Raw genomic sequence first — 21,565 nt, forward strand, 5'->3', positions numbered from 1 at the left:
ACTTATTTATTTATTCTTTATTATAAAATGAAAAAAAATATATAAAAGAAAAAAAGAAAGAATTAGAAAAAATTATATAAAAAAAACTCAAAAGGGAGGAGTGTTAACGAGTGATAACTTTCCCGCGTAAAGTTTACTAACAGGTCGTTGATTGGGTGACGATGTAATTTAATTATGTTAATTATTTTAGAGGTGATATAAACACATTGACATTGTTGATTTATAGATGAAGAAGCACATATATTTTACTTTTGTATTTTTGTTCATTAAACGTTTCAACATATATCGCTTTCGTTTGCTCGGTGGGTGAATGTTTAATAAGGAGTTGCTACACTAGCGACGTTGGCATTGAAAGGAATACTTCTAGCTATAACCAGTGGAATTATCAATAAAATAGTTTAATAATAAAGCAATAAGGGAATAATTTCTGGTGTAGCAGATACGAGTTTAAAAAAACTCTCAAATGAAATAAAATGACTAATAGAAAAAGAAAAAGAAAAAATTATTGTATAAGAAGATCAATAAAAAAAATCAAACAAAAGGATTGTGGGTATTTAAAGACAATGATGAATGAAAATAGGAAAAATAGAAAATTTCTATTTAATAATTAAAAGTAATTCTTTTTTTATTCAATAACGTTAATGTATCTGTACATTTTGCAGTATGATACGTATAGTCTCTGTCTGGTTTAATTATTAAATATAATTCTTTGCTTGTACAAATTTCTAATTCTACTATTTTATTACTTGTTTTTTTTACAATTTGAATTAACTACATCTAATAAATTAACTAAAAATTTATTACAGCATTTACAAGATAATATGTGTCTTGAAATTTCAACATATGCAAAATTTTCCATCATAAACCTATAAATTATTTTTCTTTTATTTGCATGAAATGATAACAATTTATCAAAAAATTCTTTACAAAAAACAATAATTCTAAAATTACGAGTAAATTTAAACTTCCCCAACATCCCTCATTACATGCTATCCCTAAATTATATTTGTCTTTTTTACAAAATGCGTATCATGCAAATAAATTTTAAAATAAGTAGTCAAAGATACTTATTATTTTTAAACCCAAACAAACTATTTCTACAACAAAAATCTTAATCAAATAATAACTTTTTATATTGCGTATAAATTTTACCAGCCCAATAAGAACAAATTAAATATGTTCCGTGTTTTCGTAATCCCAGCAACGTATAACCCCCAATGATCCCTATAACTTTTCAATAAAATCGTATTGTTAGCATTTTTCTTCTTATGAACAAAAAAAATAATTGGAATGTTCCAAATCTTTTGCATTTGGTTTAATTTTCCATAATTTCATTTTGCTTGGTTTTCTTCTTAATTTAAACAAATGGCTGCATACAAAATGCAATTGAAATGTAAAAGGTGTCCAGGATATTCATTCAATAAAATAGCAAATGCATAAATTGCCAAAATAGAGAAATCCATCATCGAATTAAAAAAATGAAATATTTTTTCATAAAATTAAATATTTAAGTATTACCATGTTAATAAAATCATTACACAAAAGAGAAAGAAAAACAATAAAAATAAAGAGGCGTTAGTTTATAACATAAATTTAACTTCATAATGTGACAATGGTATTAATTTTAAAAATGAAACATTTGATTTCTAATGGCCAGTGGCGGATCTACTAGAGTATGTCAAATCCGTCGCGCGACTGATGTTTGAAATTCAAAAATTACCTATTCATATTGATTAAAAACATTAATTATTCTTACTTTATTATCGCATTTACTTCGTGATAAAAATCCAGCTTTATTTATTATTGAAAACTAATGACTAATCCAATGAATATCTCGTTGGTAACCAGATCAGTTGGTGACCTGGAATAACCGACTGATAAGCGGGGTGGCTTGACTGGTTTGACGGATAAAGGAGTCTATGAACGCCAAAAACGCTTATTTTATTGGTCAATGGCCAGATCAGTGGACAGTCTGGAATGGTCTCGACTGATAATAGGGGTGGCCGGACGTATAAGGGAGTCCAATTGCTATCTTACAATTGGTTCATTTGAATTTTTGTTTTATTGTGATTGGTTTGATGGATTTCGACTGATAGCCAACTGAACTAACATAGTCAAGCTCACTGTCTGAATTGAATGTTTGATCGTTTCATAGTAATTTTTATAAACATGATAGAAATGAAACTACAATCAGATGGAATTTATGGAAATCTTTTACAAATTCATATATTGACATGAATGCTGCTGTCGAAACTGTGAATTTTTTCAAGAGGGTGAAAAATTTATGGATGAATTGTAAATGCTTGGCAAAGACGATCTCGCGAGCGACATTTCAGTCATTGATGTTCAAAAGAAAGCCAACATTGTTTTGACTTTTATCAGCAGAAATTTACATCCAAAATCGTTAGTAAAGGACAAGTGAAGTGTATGCGTAACTTTCTTCCCTTTCAATCCATTTACACAAACATCTGTAAATTTTTTCCATGAAATTAATACTAGAAGAAAGATCACAAAAATGAAATTATAATTTAAAATATAATTTATGTGGTCATTCCTCAAAAAAATTCAATATACTGAGGGATTAATAGTTTTGAGGCAAACGACTTTCTGTCATATTTGAAATTTACTTCGTAAATGAAATACAAACAGTATTAAATTCTTACCTGTATGCGTTTTTTCTTAACGGTATTTGCAAACAGAAATTGCTACTGATTTTATCCAAAACATTGATGTATCCAACGAATTTTTCCAACAAAAAAACTTTAATGCAGCTTAAGATATTTTGATGCAATTGTTATATTTACACGTTCTTTAAACTCTTGTTACAACAAAATACCTTTGTTTCCCATTCACTTTGAACATTCGTATCTACATCCTAATACAGTGTACTTTGTTTGCTCCTTGCCCTTGAACATTTGAGCTTGACACATTTTAATACTAATTTGATTAAATCCAGATTTCTACCTTAAATATACGTGTCTGGATACAATGGGACACTGACTTAAACAAAATCTAAAATATGAATTTTGTGTAAAAACGTAACTGTAAAAAAATTTTTCACCACTTTAATGTATTAAATACTTGATGTGGTTTGTGTTAGGACAAAAATCGCGAGTTTTTAAGGTATATAATCACAGCTAAAGTCAAACCGAAATTGTGTAATTTTGAGAGATTATATTTGCACATTAATAATAACTCAAACAAAATCCACTTTCTGTCATCACATCTATTAAACAATTATCTTCAATACCCGTGGTTGGTACAATCTGATACTGTCTTCAACAAAATACAAAAACATGAATTTTTTGTCAAAACTTAGCTATAAAATTTTTTTCATCGTTTTGATGTATATAATACAGGATGCGGTTTGTGTTACGACAAAAAATACATGTATTAAAGTATCTGAAACAAGTAAACGACAAAACAGTATGCTTGTAGGGTCACAAGGTTATATTTGTGCAAAATTTGGTCTACAAATTCAAGCATTTATTTCATTTCAACCAATTTTAAGCAGACATTTATCGCAAAAGGATTGTTCAATCAGAGAAAATGGATAAATGCCAAAAGAATCGAATATTGCGATACAAAAAGCGGGCAGCAAAAATAAACAAAGTAAGAAAGAAGTAAAAATTTACCAACAAATTTCCAAAGATGTAAGAGACTATATGTTAGAAAGGATTGATCGTGCAACAATTGAACTGGAAAAAGAAGCTAAACAAAGACAACAAGAAGCAAAGAATTAGAAAGGATTCGGCAAAAAAAAACGAGAGCAAAAAGAAGGAAGGAAAAGAAGAATTTAATCAAGCAATGTAATAGATATTTTGATTTTGTTTTATCATATAATATTAACGAAGATGAGAAAGGTTACATATTGAACGTTTTAGTAAAATAGTTAGATGTATTAGACATTGTATTTAGAAAATATTTTACTTTCTCTTCAGCAGCGTTTAATTAGTCTGTCATCGTCTTGATATCACACTCTGATACTCTCTGATATCACACTCTGACTTGAATAATAATTTTGGAGTTCATCCAAATTAGCTTGTGCTAATATTAATTTCACTAGGGGTTTTTCTTTTGTTTTTTCATAATCTATTAATGAATGTCTTAATTCATTGCACTCATCTTCCAAAGCTTGAAAATTTTTCAAAGCTGCAGTTTGTTTTGATTCATTTTGGGCTGCTATCACTTTAAATTCTTTATATTCATTTTGCAAATCATACATCTTTTTTTTAACTTATAAATTAATTCATAGCATTCATCTTTTATTTCGGCAACCCGATTTATTTCATTTTGGAATACTTTCTCTTTAAATTCTTCATGTTTATTTTGCAAATCAAATAGTTTCTTTTTAACTCCTGAATTTCTGTTTGATTTTTTTCAAGTTCAGCGCTTACATTATCTTCACACATAAAAAATTTCTTTTCCGCCAATTTGATTTGGACTTGTGTTTGGACTTGATTTTTTTTTCTGATGTGTTTGGAGTTGATTCTTCTGATTCCATTATACAAAAATGTAAAAAAAACCAAAAACATTTAACCATTCAAATATAAAACGTTCAAAGGTTATTAGGCAAATAGTAGCCATATGTGGTAATAAAAACATGTAGTAGTTCTTCATTGACGTCAAAAAATGCAAAGCATCCTAATTAGTAACTTCTCGACAGTCACTAAAGTCAAACAAATTGAAAAGTCAATGTTGTGTTCTTAACTTAACCAAAAATTAGTATTAGCTTGTACCAAATACAACCAAAGGCAATCATACCATAAATGGGAAAAATGAAAAAATATGCAATTTTTTACATTAAATTCGAGTAGTATATAAGAGCATACTTGTTAAAAATTTCCTTATTATCAAGAAAATGGATCAGCCGAATTATACAAAAATCTTTTATTATATTTTTGAAAGATGTAAGAAACAAAAAAGTTTTGAAATATTTATAGGAAAAATAAAAAAAATTCAAAAAGGAAAAAAATATTCACAACTATCACTACAAATTGAATCATCAAATTGGAAAGAAAATGAAATTCAAGAAGAAGAAAGAGGAAACGCGCAAGTATCTCTACAAACACCATTATCGAAGTGGCAAAATAATACTGAGACAAATTACTATGAAAACCAAAGTCGTACATCACCATCACTAAAGTCTCCACAGCCTATAGATCAAGATTTATTATAGGAAAGCGATAGTAAAATAAATTCTGAACGATCGCAAATTACTAAAGTTTATTCAAAATCATTCTCCTTTGAATACTTATCATCATAATATACAAAAATCAACCCCTGTAAGCATAATTCAGAATGTATATTTATCCAAAATTTCTCATAAAAACCATACGTCTATGAACCTTATGAATATTATGTCTCCAATTACAAACAGAAGTATTATGTCACCAAGCACGTATAACTCTCTTATATTTTAGCGATGTACCCACACCAGGTACTATTATAAGAGAATTAGAAAGCGGTGAATTTAATCAGCCTGAACAATTGGTTCAAGATCAAGTATTTACAAGTCTTCCTAAGAATAATACTGATTGGATAGGAAAAAAAGGAAAGTGATGGATGTTACTGATAGTATAAAAAAAGAGAGGACGACCTAAGAAAGAACAAAAACTTGAAGAATACAACAGAGAAATCAATACAAATCCTGAATTCTCTTGCAATATGTTATATTTTTACAGCGAAGAAAATTGTGTTAGTAGGCGGTTTTATTCACTTGTAAAAGGAAATATTATGTGTAATAATGAGGATTAAGTAAATTTTTTAACAGAACTGTTTGAAAAAAGAAAAAATTTACTTGATCAATAAAGCAACTCAACAAAGAAATTAATTTAAACAACAAAATGGAGTATTATTTCAGAAAAAAAGTGAACATATGTTTATGTAACCATTTGTAAATACTTAATATATCTTTCATATGAAACAACTCAATGAAGAAATTAATTTAAACAACAAAATGGAGTATTTTAGAAAAAAGTGAACATACGTTTATATAACTATTTATAAATACTTAATATGTCTTTCAACGTCTTTCATATAAGAGATAGTAATAAAATGGTTTTTCCCATCATCCTCATTCAAATATCCTTGTTTATATTCATGTTCCTCTAGTTTTTTTTAGAATAACTCTTTTCAACATCTTTCTTTATGATTATATCTCTATAGCGTTTTCTTTGATATATTTTTTGAAAAAACTTGTCTTTTCAGTAATATTGTCTGGAATTTCTATTAAAAATGCTTTCGTTATTGTACCATCGTCCTCATTAACACTAGCATAAAGCAACACAGGCATCACTTAAATCTTTTCCTTACTTTTCCGAAATATATATTTTAATATTTGGAAATAAATCAGCTTTACATATCTGACAATAAAAAAATCCTTTTAAAATTGTTTCAAGCAAGCATGATGTATTTTATGTCCACATTTAAACAATAAATGTGCGTTAAATGTAACTTCCAAACATATCATACAATCATCGTGGGCACTATCGTTTTTGCATATATGATAATGACATTCTGTTCGATACACAAACCACAAATATGACAACGAAATGATCTAAACAAAATCCACACAAACATAGTCAGCCAGCTTTTCTTACACTTGATACAATATTGATGAATTCCTTGCTAAAATCCACAAAAATTACATATTATCCAGGAAATATCTTTTGGATTGACTTTTTTAGTGCAAAAATGATTTTTATTTTAACAAAAATGACACGGATAATACTTTTCACAACATTTAAAATATAAAGCACAATATTTTTATAGTGTATACATTTTTTAAACGTACATTGATACTTCTGTATCCTAGACATTTTTTCCATCAATCTATTTTTACATGAAAAAGGTAAGCTATATATATATATATACATATATATATACATGTTCAACTTATTCAGGTACATAAAAAATTATTTTTTCAACCCTACTGTTCACAAGGAATTTCATTAGTTCAAAATGTTTATGTTTATCATCATTTTCATCCAAATATTTTTTTAATATTTCAATGCGTGCTTCAATATGAGATTTTAATATATTTTATTTTTATTTCCTTGTTTATTTTCAAAAACTCTACAATACGTTTTCCATCCTAAAATTACATATGAAGACTGCAACAGTTTTCCCAAAATTTCAGCTATGAATACAATAATTCTACTGCAGCAATCTGCCATTATTACCAGCAAGAAATGATAGTGTGCAATTAACACTCAAATATCACCCAGACTTCAAAGTTGATACATAATACGTAGTAAATCTTTATTCTTATATACATATCATATGGTTACTATTACAATTTTTTCAATAATATTTTTATAAATTGTGTGTATTAAATCCAATTGTGTAAATGTATATTATATCTTTTTCCTGATTATCATCCCTTCATCCCATAATTTTAAATTAAACTCTCTTTTATCTTTAATTTTATTATTGAAAATAATCATCCCACCATTATGATTGAAATAAGATATATACTCTGATTTCATAATAATTTTACTTAAATCTTTTTCATTGTTGCACTCAAAGATGAAAGTAATACATTGATTTGAAGATTTTCCCATCATCAATTAGACACCAAGACATCCAAAGCACATCTAAATCATTCATTGAAGATCTCAGCATTTTCAATGGAAAAAAGACCACTTGTTTCTTCTAATCCTTGGGAAGGCATACTGCCAACAGATAAAGATAATGAAAAAGAAAGAAAAATTAAAAAGAAGTTGAAGCCTTTCAATTTTTCAAAATTTTACATCCAGATGAATTTTTTTAAAGAAATAAAAAAGATAAGAAATGTGAATTTTTTCTATTTATTTACTAAAATGTAATATATAAATCCTTAATATTCTTTTAGAGGAAGATAAGCATATTGGCATTGAATAAAGAAACATGGAAAATCAAATATTTAAATTAGAAAAATATTATATGAACGATGTGCATGGTCTTTCCAAAGATAAAGGTGGATTATTTGGAAAGGTGCCTTTTGTTGGATTAAATTTACATGGTCTTTCTCCTCTAAAAAATGTAAACAATTATCGTGTACAAAATGTATCTATTGTAAAATTGAATATTCTGTAGAATCAAGAGTTTTTAATGATTTTAACAAAATAATACCATTAATAAATGGAAAAATAAAAAAAATGGAAAAGGAAAATGCAGAGAAAATTGAGGAATTTATAAAATTGAGAATGGAATTTGTGTTTAATGTAAAAGAAATGTATGAAAAAATAGAAAAAGGTTTAAAAATTAAGAAAGACATAAAATAAGATTTTTTTACATTAATTTTTAAGAATATAGAGTACAAATCATACCTACCATTTTTAAGATGAAGTGAAAATGAAATGAATTTTAATGAAGAAAGTTTGTTAAAAGAAAACATTTTGAAAATAAAAAAACAATTAAAACAATAAAATAAAATTATATTACAAAATAATCATGTGTTGTGCAGTTGGTATTTGTAGGGATTGTCAACTGGATGATTATATGTACCCTTTCTTTTGCAATATTATGGGCCAAAGTTACATTCATTACTGGCGTAATTTTTGGGTTGATAAGGAATGTATAAACACCGCACTGCATAAAACATTCCTTCGTATGACATTCCTTTCACGAGAAAACATGAACCCAACAAAATTGACCTGCTCACCACTGTGTGACTTCATTACCCAATTGGAGTGCAAAGAAAATTAAAATATCACTTGATTATTTACTTGCCTGAATAAAATGGTCTCTGAAAACACGAGTGTATTCAATTTTTTTACTTGTGAGGTCTTTGGGATCTCTATTAATTTTGTTCAGCCATTTTTGTCGCCTTTCTTCCCTTAAACGAAGCGTCTGCTCGCCTTGATGTTTAATTACGGCACGAATACGATAAAAACTAAACTGATTTTTATCGCGTTTAGAGGTATGGCCACAATTAACCACTGCACAATTGTATGGCAGGATATTTATGCAAGCAATTAATAATTCATTAAACGTTACATATGTTTACAATTTACAAGTTTTACAAGGCACAGACAGAGCCTTCTATTTGTAAGAGTTGAAACACCGGAAGTAAAATTGCCTAGCGTCCGTCAGTTTTGTTCCAAAAGCCCGCAAATTAAATATGGCGTGATATGGAGACAAGACAAATTTTTGGCTTTTTTGCTTTTTTAGGAACAAACAAAGATTGCTACTTTTGGATTTTAGTTGCTTATACTATTATGAATAACAAAATGATGCAAAAGCATTCATTTAGTGGATTGCCGTAATGTACAAAGAGATAAATCTCATCGTCAACTGTCTCCTCACTTTCCTGTGCATATGGTCGAGTGCGTGGCTTTGCCATAGTAAATATTACATTTAATCTAATCAACCATTTCACTAATGTCTTATGGCAACTTATACGTAACCTGAACCCCTTTGTGCACCTGATGAAATTTGGTTCACTTGGCAGCATTACTTTTATTTTGTGAACGTAATGATTGACCAGTTGAATGAAACCAGCAGATGTAGATATCAAGTCATACCAAAAACTAGTTTAATAAAAAACCAAACTGTTGCTGATGCTTCTTCACCGATGATTATCTCATGAATCAGACATTGGATTGCTGCTCATGGTTTTCATGACAATAGATTCCTGGCTAAACTTTCTTTTATTTTATTAAAATTCACTCTGGATTTCTATTACTTTACAATCCAAGTGTTGTTTTACTGTCAGGTCATGAATTGCATCATTATCTAACAGCGCTTTATACATTGCACATTTTAGCAACATCCCTGGGTAAGTTGTCATCACAAACCACATAATCTGTGGGGCAACTAACTTATTCGCGGGTTAACGATTCTTCAACAAGAATGGAACATCAGGCATGAATTAGATTTTAACAACAGGATTAGGGCATGAATTGGATAACAGCAACTGTTCACATTTTTTTAAAAGTTTGCAAGATGCACCAAACTCATATAAAACTGCCTGTATACCACCTCCCATGTTTATATGCGTGATCTTAATTATTATTACCAAAAAAGTGTTGAATGAAGAAGTAAACTAACACCTGCTTTTATCTGACACAATAGAAATCATCTCACTGTACTTAATTATGAAATTCTATGTATGCAAACTGCAGTTAAGAGTTAACATAAAGGAAATATATAGTGTCTCTTTAAGAAACCTTGTATTCTTTACATGCATGTTGTCGAATATGTCGCGAATAGTTCAGAACAATTTATTTTATTTAAGAAAATACGAGTTTTACGTAAGATAGCTCAACAAAATTAACCTCAATAGAAATACTTATAACGAACGTTTTTTGTTCATGTCACCATATTTGGTATATGGTCAGCGGCTAATATATTTAACAAGAATGTTACTTTAAATAAACACCAACACTCCTTCTCATTCGCAGTTAAATATCTAATCGTTTTTCTGATACGACCCCAATCTTTTGCCGTAGTTTTTCAAACTGTTCCCTATCTGTTACCAAACTGTTACTTATCCCTTTTGTCAACAAATCTGCTAACATCTCGTTTGAAGCACAATATTGAATGTTCACGGATTTCTTTTCTATATGGTCTCGAAGAAAATGATACTTTATTTCTATATGTTTTGATCTTCCATGAAATTGAGGATTCTTTCCCATGGAGATGGCTGATTGATTATCTCCGTAGATTTTCAAAGGATCTTTCTTATCAGTATCGAGATCTTTAAGTAATTGACGAATCCAAATTACTTCTTGAACAGCTGATCCCAACGCTATATATTCAGCTTCTGTAGTCGACAATGCTACACAGCTTTGTTTCTTGCTTTTCCAACTGACTGCAGCACCGTTCATTAGAAAAATATATGCGAACGTTGATTTTCTATCGTTAATATCTCCACCCCAATCTGCATCAGAAAATCCAACGCAGTCCAAACTTGTTTCGCGTGTGTAATGTAAGACATAATCGAATGTTCCTTTCAGATATCGGAAAATTCTCTTTACTGCTGTCCAATGCTTTTGTGTAGGATTGGAACTGAATTTTGCGACGTTGTTTACTGCTAACGTTATATCAGGACGTGTAGCCGAAGGTAAATAGAGTAAACTACCAATTGCTGACTAATATTTGTGTTTATCAAACATTTCACTGTCCTCTGTGCATTTCATAAGCTTCGAACACGATTCAACAGGTGTTCCTACTTGTTTGCAATTCTCCATTCCAAACTTGTTTAAAATGGTTTTAGTGTTGGTAGTTTGTCCCAACCAAACGCTTCCATTCTTCTGGATGACTTGCAATCCAAGGATATAGCTTAGTGGACCCATGTCTTTTGCTTTAAACTTAGATGCGATCTTATTTTTGACCTCTGCAATCTTTCCTTGGTCGAGCCAGCCATAATTAAATCATCAACATGAACTGCAATAATAAATGTCTCCATTGTCATCTCTGATGTAGATACAAGGATCACCAGCCGTTTGACAAAATCCCATAGACTTCAAGTGTTCATGCAGAACAGAATTCCAGCATCTAGACGATTGTTTGAGCCCATACAAGCTCTTCTTTAGCTTGTACACCTTTCTATTATTGTCTTCAAAACCTTGCGGTTGCTTCATATACTTGTCTTCATTTAACTTTCCTTCAGGAATGCTGCTGTGATATCCATTTGATGCAACTGCAATTTTCAAGATGATCCAGACGTCGTTGCCACAGCATCTCATCAGATGTTCCAATTTCTTCATTCATGACTTTTACGTGTTCAAACGTGCACTTGCAATCCAATACATACAAACTTTCAGCTTTCTTTGCAATACCAATCACTGTTCCATATTTGAGAAAAATCTTACATGTTGTATGATTAAAATTACGCATCAGTGACTTTTGCAACACTTATCAAGTTATAGCTGAGTTGTAGTACATACGGTACATTATACAACTTACATTCTTGTACCTTTCCATTTTGAACATTTGTGTTTAAAATTACAGTACCAATTCCGATTCCAGTTTTCCATCTCCGAGCATTACATGCACATGATCTTCCATACTTTGAAAGTCTTCTAATAGACGTTTGGTGTTGCACATTTGACTGGTAGGCCCTGAGTCGACTATCCATGTCCCACCAGGAAAACTCCCCTTCCTAACTACAAGACTTTGCACAACAAGACCCAAACTCTCAGTTTGACGAGATTTACCTTTCCAAGTTCTCTGATTGCCTTGTTTGTCATGCTTTCTTTCCTTTTCCTTTTCCTTGGAATAATCCTTACGAAGACGTCGAATGTGCCCAATCTTTCCACAGTGATAACATTTTGGCGCTTTCTTCTTTTCTAGTGGTTTGTTGTCCTCCTTTGACATCATCATAACTTTCTCGGAAGTGTTAGACTGCTTATTTTTATCATTTTTCTTTCTCTCTTCGTGCAGCAATCGTTCAAGAACAACTTCTATTGCAGGTACTTCATTGCTTGCTTCTAGTGCTGTTACTAGCATATTGTAGCTCTCTGAAAGACTTGCAAGTAATGTAACAACTTTGTCTTCATCGTCCATCGGCGCTCCAATTACTGCTAACTCATTGAATATCTCCGTCATTTCTTTAATATGATATGACAACAAATTTCCGTCGTTCAGCGTCAGATTATTCAATCGTCGCCTCAACGCTAGCTTGTTCGCCCTAGTACGTTTTTAAAATTAATCAGATAGTTTCTTCTAAACAGCCACAGGATCATTTGGATCTCTTAGCAGATATAAAAGTGATGGGTCAACCGAGAGAACAATGATCGCAAGAGCTTTGTCTCTTCGACTCCTAAATTTCGCATATGCTTCTGATTCTTCGTCATCAGGAAACGTTTCTTCATCGGAGACAATACTCCAAAGCCCATCCTTTATGAAAGCCATTCGACACTGAACTTTCCAGGTTATATAATTTGATCCATTCAAAGGAACTATTGTTGCCGTTTTCCATTCGCCCGCCATTTTGTTAATCGAAGAAATTATACCAACTTATTCTTTATTTAACAAACTTCGCTAACGCTGCCTGGGCCCATAACCTGTTGAATATGTCGACGGATCACGAATAGTTCAGAATGATTTATTTTATTTAAGAAAATACGAGTTTTACATAAGATAGCTCAAGAAATTTAGCCTTACTAGAAATACGTATAACGAACGTTTTTTTCTTCATATCACCATATTTGGTATATGGTCAGCGGCTAATCATCATCATTATCTTGCGGCCTCAGCCGAGATTGAACTCACCACATCTTTCCAGTATTCTCTATCTTTCATAGCTGCTAACAGATTTTCCTTAGGAATTGTTGTGTCTCGTCTTATCCTATCTGGAAAGGTTAACTTGCGTGATCTATTCTCAGATGATGGGTGTCTCCAAAGTACAAATGATGACACTAGTTCATCAGTTGCACGTGCACAATGGCCTGCGAACTGAGCACGTCTCTTACAAACTAAGTTTGATACTCTTGGTAGGTCTCCATACCAAGTTGCGCAATGTTTGTCTCAATGTTTGTGTTTTATTCATTGCCAGCGGCTAATATATTTATTAAGAATGTTACTTTAAATAAACACCAACACATGTAATGACTTATTTAGTCCAAATTAAATTGGAAAAGTAATCAATCATTGTATTGAACAAAATTCAATTTACATTTAATATAAAAGACAACTTTTTTGAAAGTAGACATGTTTCGACATCCCATGATGCCATCTTCAGTATGAGTGAAATAATTGGTGATACAAGGTTTATATAAAAGTAATATGATACATAAATTACAACAATAAAAAGGAAATAAGATAAATTAATGGGGAGCGTCCGAACGTATTATAAACTAAATGTTGTATTGAATTTAAAAACTTGAACATTGAGGTCAGGGTTAGTTTTGTTAATCTGGAGTGTTTCTTTGATTTTAAGGGTGAATGAGGTGTCGGCAGTGTCGATGATTTTGAAGCAAGAGGGTGAATAGTTGGTTTTACATGAGGGAGATTTAAGAAGGTGTCGGTAGATATGAGAGTTTTTGTCTGTTGTGGTATGTTCTCTGATTCTGGTGGATAAATGGCGCGAAGTTTCGCCAATGTATCGGGAATTACATCCCGCGCAATTGAATTCATATACCACCATAGATTTAATTGAATCAAGGATTGGGTCTTTGAAGGAGAAAAGGTTTTTGATTTTGAATGATGTGAAAATTAGTCGAATGTCATTATCTGTACAGAAGCGTTACATAATGTTTGTAATTCTGCGTTGTGTGTGTCGTGAGTAATGTCCGATGTACGGTAGTTTGAAGTATAGAATTGTTATTTTGGAATTTTCATTTGTGTTGGTTGTGATCGTCGTGTCAGGAGTTTCGGTGTCTAGTTTGAGGTCGTTGCTATGTTTGTTGTCGAGATATCGTTTTGCGGCTCTGTTAATAAAGTGTAGTGGGAAAGAGTTTCGTAAAAGAGTGGATGTGATGTTTTTTATGTCTCGTTGAAAGGCATTGTTCGTATTGTTAAGTTTGTATGCTCTGTCGATTAGTGTGCGTATAAGTCCGGTTTTGTATGAAAGTGGTGTGAAACTAAAATAGTTCGTCAGAAGTCCTGTGTATGTTGGTTTGTGGTATGTAGATGTTGTACAGCTGTCGTGTGATTTTGTTAGTAAAATGTCAAGAAATGGCATTCTATGTCTTCTATGGCTTACCGAAACTTCACAAGAAACGAGAACCAGAACAATCGCCTCCACTACGACCGATAGTTTCATCAATCAACGCATACAATTATAATTTAGCTAAGTATCTTAGTTCTCTACTGACACCACTCATACCAGATGACCACTCCACTAAAGATTCTTTCACTTTCCTCGACGACTTCTCATCTTTCAACTCATCAACTTCTTGTCACAAATTCTTCATCTCCTACGACGTTGAAAGCCTATTTACCAATATACTACTTATTGAAACCATCAACCTAGCAATCGACTTAATATTCACTCACATCTCCAGGTTCAATATAAACAGGACAGACCTCACACAACTGTTTTTAATAGCAACAGCACAGACGCACAACTGAACAACAAGATCAACTGCCATTTCTTCACATTTTACTAACAAAATCTCACGACAGCTGTACAACATCTACATACCACAAACCAACATACACAGGACTTCTGACGAACTATTTTAGTTTCAAACCACTTTCATACAAAGCCGGACTTATACGCACACTAATCGACAGAGCACACAAATTAACAATACGAACAATGGCTTTCAACGAGACATAAAAAACATCACATCCACTCTTTTACGAAACTCTTTTCCACTACACTTTATTAATAGAACCGTAAAACGATATCTCGACAACAAACAAAGCAACGACCTCAAACTAGACACCGAAACTCCTGACACGACGATCACAACCAACACAAATGAAAATTCCAAAATAACAACTCTATATTTCAAACTATCATACATCGGACATTACTCACGACACACACAACGCAGAATTACAAACATTATGTAACGCTCTGTACAGATGTTGACATTCGACTAATTTCCACATCATTCAAAATCAAAAACATTTTCTCCTTCAAAGACCCAATCCCTGATTCAATTAAATCTATGTTGGTATATGAATTCAATTGCGCGGGATGTAATTCCCGATACATTGGCGAAACTTTGCGCCATTTACCCACCAGAATCAGAGAACATACCACAACAGACAAAAACTCTCATATCTAACGACACCTTAAATCTCACTCATGTAAAACCAAATATTCACCCTCTTGCTTCAAAATCATCGACACTGCCGACACCTCATTCTCCCTTAAAATCAAAGAGGCACTTCACATTAACAAAACTAACCCTGACCTCAATGTTTAAGTTTTTAAATTTAATACAATATTTAGTTTATAATACGCTCGTACGCTCTCCATTAATTTATCTTATTTCCTTTTTAAAGTAAATGGTTTGAGCCCGGGAGTATCGTTACATGTTTGTAAATGTCGATCGTCCATGTTGGTATAGTCCTGAAAAGGACTGTTTTTGTTGTTGTTGACTGACGTTTCGACAAACTTAGCGGTAGCCATCATCAGAGTCAAATGAGGAGTAAACGTCAGGTTAGTCGTATTTGTTATCTGGTTCTTACGTCATTGTATTGTGTGTATTTTCGTTATCTTTCGTTATCTTTCATGTGTTATCTTTCATGTGTTGTATATATCTCTATACAGTACTGGAATTTCGTACTTTGAAAGCCCTAAATGTCATTGAACGTGTTCCTGTGCTTAAAATGATTTTGAATTCGCCTTGTTTTTACATGTCAAGCCTTGCTTGTGAACTTGATTCCAAAATAGACACCTCCCTCCAATACACACCATATGTAACTATACGTATGTATCTAAACACTTAATTTGCAGAGATAAGCATTTATAGAAGTCCATCATTCACCCAAATGATTAAATATATAATTTAAACATTTATGTTAAAAAGTCTACATTAAAATGAGCTAACTTCTAACCTAGATACAAGAAGATTTTAGGAAATGGGTAAGCAGAATAGTTTACCTGGGAACAGAGACATACTAAAAAAATGATAATCCGGAATAGGTTGGACATTCATAGAACAATTATGTACCAATAGGTTTATTGATATGGACTAAGGTAGTCACAATCAGATAATTTTATTAGCTGTTAGCATTGTTATGGGACTTTGATTTCAATGTACTAGCTTCATGTGTAGATTGTTCACTCATTAAATTAAATATTTCCAGACATCCTAAATCTTTGTTCTTTCTTGGTACATGTCAGGATGCTATTTACATTTATAAAATGAACACAAAGAAATGCGTGCGCTGATTGGTCTAGAGCCGTGTTTGCATAATTGCATCAGCCTAAGCAAAACACATATGAGCTTAACCAATCAAATCAATCAAAACAATCAAACAGTCAAAGAGAATTTGCAAATTAATCACGAATACATTTTAGAGGAAAAATGTTGTATGAAAACGTATTTTATTATGATCATTATTATCTATTACAAATATAAATGTTAAAAAACTAAATCAAATATGACTAAATCAGTGTTTAAAAATATCCATGATAAAGGGACAGTCAAATGTAAAGACAACTTTCCCAATAACCTAGGTCAATATTTAAAGTATGTTCGCGAGTTGAGGCAGATCGACTTCCTCGTATCGCAGTAATTGCTGACCTAGTCAGTGGGAAAGCAGTTTACAACGCATCCACGCTAGCGTGATGGCATATTGCAGCTTTCTCTTTCGTGCCAGCAGATCAGCTAGCCGTTTATAAGCAATTGCCGTCTCTTTCCCCATACCACCTGATGTTGAAAAGACCAGTGGTGTAAAAGCAGCATATTCAATCTCTCTTACTCGATCACCATATTCCCTTTTCTAAGCCATCTCATGCTGACGATAGAGTGCAGGTAGATTGGTGTTTTGGTAGCTCGACGCGTTTGGGTGAAATACCCTTACATCAAAAAATGCATCTTGCTGTCTAGACCAAAAACCTTTAGCACGAATATCTAGTCTCTCTTCTTCTTGTCTATTGGCTGTACGAGGTAATATCACTTCCCCAGAAAGAGGTTGTAATTGTGGCTCTTTCACAACTGTCGAGCAAACTTCTGCCATCCACTGTGCTGTTATGTCTCGAACTTCATTATGTCTCACTATTGGTAAACCACCATGAGTACATATCATCGCGTGATCGGTTGCAAAAGCCTTTCCACAAATGCAGTGCAGAGGGGTATTTTCCAATTGCCATCCATAACGTAAACTTAATGCATCTCGAAATTCCCCTTTGCTAAAATTAAAGCCTTGATCTTGTAATGGAAGTACACTTAACCATGATGACGATCCTTTTTCGCTCAGTATATCTAGCTTCCTTTGCATTGTTGGCGTAGAACTATCTCTTATTTCCTGGATCATATCATCCACTTTCTTCTTCTTTTCTCTCGTAAAGTCATTTTGATTGACTGTAACTGAGGTTTATGAAGTATCTCTTTCTGTTGAACAATCATCTCTTTCAGGCATTGGCTGATCTTTTTGGAAGCAAGATATTCTTCATTTGCACTTTTAACTGGATTGATAATATTTAGACCACCAAATCGTATAGGAAGTGAAAGGAGTGTTCGATCATCTGGATTGCATTGGTTTCTTCCAGTGAGTGATGGTATAAATGTCTGCGAAATTGCATCTTCCAGAGGTTGAAATAACTCACTGATGTTCTCAACTGTTCGCATTATATAGCGCCACTTTCCCATTATACAATGAGAAAATGGCGCAAACGCTGATTGGGGATAACGTTCTGCAATCTTTGAAAGACTTTCCATTTCTTCCACAAATACCCTAATCTTTCTTGCCATATACTCATGGACGAACAAATTGGAGCCAATTGCTGATCCCAACATTCCATGGCCTTCAGTTGTTATATTAATTTCTGTTCCTCCAAAATGGTTTATCGCTTCTTCCAAGTGCTGTGACTTAACCACAAGATACGTTTTACTTCCCTTTGGAAAATAACCCATCATTGGCCCAATGTCAGATATGTTTTGCCACCGTCTTCTTAAAGACTTTATTTTCCCACCACATGTAGCATCATCAGCAAACCACACTTGCTTGACTGTTGGTTCTTCTGATCTAAGCCTACGAATGAAAGGTGTAACTGCAAGTGCATGCATTCCCATTGCAAGCGGATCCCCTTGTGTAATCCCTTCTGCTGACTGAATTTCTCCTCCTCCAGTAACAAACAGCCTAACTGGCACTTGATAGGTATTATTTAGTACAGTTGATATTGAGGGACAAATTATTGCAATGTTATGTAGTGCTGCTTGCCGATTGATAGTGTTAAAAAGCATTGGTAGCATCTACTAGTAGTACAGCCTGTAAAATTCTTCTAAAATTCAGCTGGAAAAATTGAAATGTTTTTTCCTTTTCGCATTATTGTTATTTTATAAAAGAAATAAAGGATGTTTTTCGTGTTTGCACTGGCTTATGCAAACATCGGAGACGTTTGTGAGAACTCTCGAGCATGTGCAACCCTCGACATTCGGTCTCGGGATTGCACTGATTTGTTCACGAGTTCTCCCAAAGGTCTCCTCGGTTTGCATAGGCAAACACAGTCAACATCTTTTATTTCTTAATTGAAGAAAAAACGAAAAAATAAAAGTGTGTAATAAACAGAAGAAATGAAGCAATTTCATTGGTCGAGATTTGTGATGTATTAGAGGACACGCAGGAATTAACGTCACAGAAATTTCTTTTCGACAAACGGCAAAATTATGAGAATATATATCCGAATTTTTCTCTGAATGGGAAAATGAAGACTTTAAAAAGACAGAGTTGAATCAGTTGACATATTTGGGCAAAAAGAAAAGAAAAAACCCGGTTTTCGAACGTTGATTTTTACTTCGTCTTCGATAGCAAAAACATGTATCATGCACCATTTTTGCGTTGTTTTTGCGATTAAAAAGAAAGTTGGTTAAATATGTACAAAAATTTGTCTTATTTTAAGCAACGCCCTTTTAGTGAAAAAAAAACTGAGTTTAACATGCAAAAACATGTATCATGCAATATTTTTGCGTTGTTTTGTAATTAAAGAGACTCTGACTTTATCAAACGCAACACTTACAAACCCAACGAACCCAACGAAACGAACAACTCAGTGACAACAGCAACGATACCTTACATCAAAGGTACGTCTGAGATTATCTCGCGTATCTTACGACCATATAACAAACGTGTCGCACATAAACCAATCACAACGTTACGACAAGTACTAACGAACATAAACGACTAAGAACAACCCAACGAACGACAAGGTGCAGTTTACAAAATAAACTGCTCCGACTGCCACGCCTCCTATATTGGAAACTGGCAGGAACTTAAATATAAGACTTACTCAATACAAACGAGCTACAAAGAAACAAGACAAAACTAATCACATTGCCGAAAATCACCGAATCACAGAGCACAACATTGACTGGGACTCGGAAAATGCATTACTTGCAGTACTGACTATAGACAGCGACTTACATTAGAAAGTTGGTATACCAACTTGGAACAAACCCCCCTGAACAGATCACAGCAATTACCGGCATCTTGCAAACGACTTATTCACAATACAAACAAACGATCAATAAAAACATTACACCTCACACTAATTCACAATGACAATACACAATTGACACCCACACATTTCCTGTACACACAATAAAATGACGTAAGAACCAGATAACAAATACGGCTAACCTGACGTTTACTCCTCATTTGACTCTAAAGATGACTACTATTATAATTATTATTATTATTATCAATCTTTACAGAGGTTAAAAACATTTCAGTGTCAAGAACACTGTTGTCAAAATGTGACCTCTACTTACATGAATATAAACAATAAAATATATAAAAAGATTATTAAAGTACATACATATAAAAGTAAATATAGATAATAAGAGAATATAAAATAAAAAGAATATGAAAGTTATCATTTATAAAATTCATTTAATAGATTGAGAAATTTATTATAGTTTTTCTCATTACTTATTTCAAAGGGCATATTGTTATAAAGTTTTGTACCTTGAAAGTAAAAAGATTGTCTAGCAAAATCTAATTTGACTTTTGGAATTCTTATGAGAGATCCCATGTTTCTTGTATGACAAATTTTTGTTATTTATTTCAAAGTAATCATGGAAATTGGCACATGTTTTTTTGTCCAGAAAAACTGAGTTTAACATGCAAAAACATGTATCATGTACAATTTCTACCATGTTTTTTCGATTAAAATAAGTGCTGGTTAAATATGTACAAAATTTAGTTATCCACAAAGAAACTTGTCTGTCATTAGAGAGTTTGCATTAGAATAAGACTCGTCATCTTTTCCAAGTGTTCTCATCACATGAGTATCATGTTCTGCTGCAGGTTAAGCACTTTAAACCAATCTGATGAGTGATCACTTTTCAACTTAAGAGTATTTGCCAGAAACATAAGAGTTAATAACATTACTATTTTTTTATACGTGTGTGTGTGGGGGAGGAGTCATGGAGTAGATCTGTCTTCTATGTAAAAAGTTTTAATTAACTTCAAGTGGGTTGGCTGGTGAAGCCAACCTGCAACAGAGCTATGCTTGTAAGAAAGTGATAGTCAAGTTTGAAAAACTCTTGATTCTGCTGAATAATCAATTTCATTACCAGGACAGATGTATTATTACATTAACTACTTTAACTATGCAACTTATCCTTTATCAAAACTGAGATAATCACTTTTTTGAAACTGCAACAGGGTGAAAGCAAAAATTTAAAATAGACAAGAGACACAAGATTTAACATATTTTAGTATAACAATGACAGTGCTGTGGAAAAACATCCTTTTCTACTGGCCATTATAAATAAATTTCTAGCAAATCAGGGTCATAGAAACAGATATATCTGTGTGTAAATGATACTAACATTATTTGATTGATCACGTGACTTGTTTACGTTTTGCTAGGAGGCAGGTCTAATCGAGTGCCTTTAGACAACACTGGAAACAATGGTTAACCTTTTCTGGGATAAATCTGTCTGCCAGAAAATTGTAAACAAGCTTAATCTGAGTATTAAAGTCATCTATAAGCTCAGCTCAGTGA

Source organism: Xenia sp. Carnegie-2017, unplaced genomic scaffold, assembly GCF_021976095.1.
Source record: "Xenia sp. Carnegie-2017 unplaced genomic scaffold, XeniaSp_v1 HiC_scaffold_6, whole genome shotgun sequence".
NCBI classification, from domain to species: Eukaryota; Metazoa; Cnidaria; class Anthozoa; order Malacalcyonacea; family Xeniidae; genus Xenia; species Xenia sp. Carnegie-2017.